The 2,217-nt window shown below is 45.4% G+C and overlaps 1 protein-coding gene across 5 annotated transcripts in view; it reads right to left on the bottom strand.

Annotated features, from left to right (window-relative positions):
* XPO4 (exportin 4) overlaps positions 1-2,105 on the bottom strand; it is a 130,889-nt gene extending 128,784 nt beyond the window's left edge. For 4 of the 5 annotated variants that reach the window (XR_003092584.1, XM_006017628.3, XM_025196630.1 and 1 more), the window contains exon 1: positions 1,965-2,105. The gene's annotated coding sequence lies outside the window, so the exon portion shown is untranslated. The remainder of the gene's footprint in view (positions 1-1,964) is intronic. The other variant, XM_025196629.1, reaches the window with a different exon arrangement.
* Between the last annotated feature and the right edge of the window lie 112 nt (positions 2,106-2,217).

The raw sequence follows: 2,217 nt of genomic DNA, 5'->3' as shown, positions 1-2,217 counted from the left end.
TTTCCCTAAAGACTCCCACTGATTTCTCTCTCTCTCCCCCACTTGCCCATCCCACTTCTACATTTTGATGCAACCACCCACTTACAAATACTGACACACAGCTATCTAGAGCTTGAAAAATGTACCAGCCATTTAAGAGTCAAAGAACTAAGCTAAACTAAGGTCATCATTGTCCAGGAGTAATTTTCTGACAAGAAGTCACACCCACTAAAAATGAGGTTGGGGTTCTCCACAAAATTAAAAAGGGAGAACCCAAAATACCATGCAGTCCCTTGGCTTGGCTTTGGAGTCCTGTCTTTTGCAGCTTCCAAAGAGCAGCTGTCTGGGCATTTTGACTTCTTCCTCCCCTCATCCCAAGAATCACCCAATTATCAGAAGAGAAAAATGCCATCCTCTAGAAATCCTTCTGCATGCTGTGCTGGTGGTTTCCACTAATCTTCCTCTCTTCCAGCCACTGATTCTCAGTTCTCCCCTATATACCATATATAGCTTCAATATCAGTCTCTGGTGCTGCTAATGCTACTCTAACTTTCTGTAGCACAGTGAAATAGACCTAATACTTGTTCATTTCAATGTCCCCAGGGTTTCCAGAGACAAAAGTGAAAACAAGCAAATGTCAGTTTTCAATCTCTTACAGTTTGGAAAAAAAAAGGCTAAGAATGACATCAGACATACTAGAGTTGCCTATGCATATGCGGTTTGGACACATTTTCACTTGCAAATTCAGTGATCATGTAGACCTTAACGTAGACAGAGCTTTTGTACATGTTAATAATGTATCTTCCAAAATCTATATTATAATGACTTTGTCCGGAGTACACTAGGATTGAGCAGCCATACGAAGGTTGGGAAATGAGGACTAAATTTATCTGTACATTTTCAGACTTTTTAAGGTAATAATGAAGCACCTTGCATCTTAGAAAATACTTTGCCAATATACAAGCGGCAGACTTCCCCCACCCCAAAAAGAGTCGGGCCCTTGGCTACAAACAGCTATGCACACAAGTAATTCAGTGGAATTCCTCTTATGTATAAACCTACTCCTTTAGCATAAATACTAGCTAATCTATCCAAACTCCTAATTAACTTTTGTCCAGCTATTCTGAACATCCTAAGATAAACTCTCAAACTGTCAATCAAGTCTGAACTTAAACTGCCAGGAAAAAACCTCACCAAAAACACATGTTGGGAGATAAAGCTTTGGCTGGGACGATATAGTTTAGGATGGTCCTGCTTTGAGCAGGGGGTTGGACTAGGCAAGAGGTTTGCAACCTGTGATCCATGGACCCCTGGGGGTCCCACAGACTTATGTCTAAGAAAGATGACTGAGTAATCAAAAGTATGTGAATACCCACACTTCCAGTTCAAAAAAGGTCTGCGCCTCCATTTGAAATTTTTAAGGGGTCCGCAAATGAAAAAAGGTTGAAAACCACTGGACTAGATGACCTCCTGAGGTCCCTTCCAACCCTAATTTTCTATATTCATATGACAAATGCCTTGCGGCTAAAGATCACCACAATACGCCAACACTACACAATTTGTAGATAACAACATTTGTTTAACATTTAGTTTTTCAGGCACTTCACAGACAAACCGCAACTATTACTGCATGTTTAGGAAACTTTGGCAACTCTGCACGGAAAGAGTTATATCTTAGAAAAGTTTGGTTGCATCCAAACAGAGCGATGCCCTCCTCTTGGCAGTCCATACCAAACGCACGACTTTTTCATCCCCACAATCAAAGTCACTCTCAGCCAACTAGGAATGAAATCAAAGAGGGCATGGCTTGGCAATACAAACCTTAACACAGGCAGAGCTTTTGCGCCTGTTACTGCATCTTCCAGCATCCGTGCTATAAGGACTCGGGGCACAGTGGGCACGCTAGGATTGAGCAGCACTGCCAAGGGTGCTAAGCACATCTGTACGCTGCCAAACCCGAGAAGGTACAAACGAAGCACTCGCACCTAATACAGCAGCTCCCCCAGGCACATACAGGCTCCAGGCTCCCCCCAGGAGAGCCCAGCCCTCGTGCCGCGCCCAGGGCAATTCCTCTCGTGTGTGAAGCGGTGCCCGGCGGACTCGCTGCTCAGCTCCAGCTCCACCGCGTCGCTTCCCAGCCCTGAGCCGACCTCTCCCTTCCAGGAGCTCGAGGGAGACTGAGGGGAAGCGGCAAGGGTCCCTCAGCCCGGCGGGCCCCGCTGCCGCTCCCCACGCGCC

The sequence above is a fragment of the Alligator sinensis genome, unplaced genomic scaffold (genome assembly GCF_000455745.1).
Source record: "Alligator sinensis unplaced genomic scaffold, ASM45574v1 scaffold777_1, whole genome shotgun sequence".
NCBI classification, from domain to species: Eukaryota; Metazoa; Chordata; order Crocodylia; family Alligatoridae; genus Alligator; species Alligator sinensis.
Note: the sequence above shows the minus strand (reverse complement) of the source record. Positions and strands in the feature narration are given on the sequence as shown.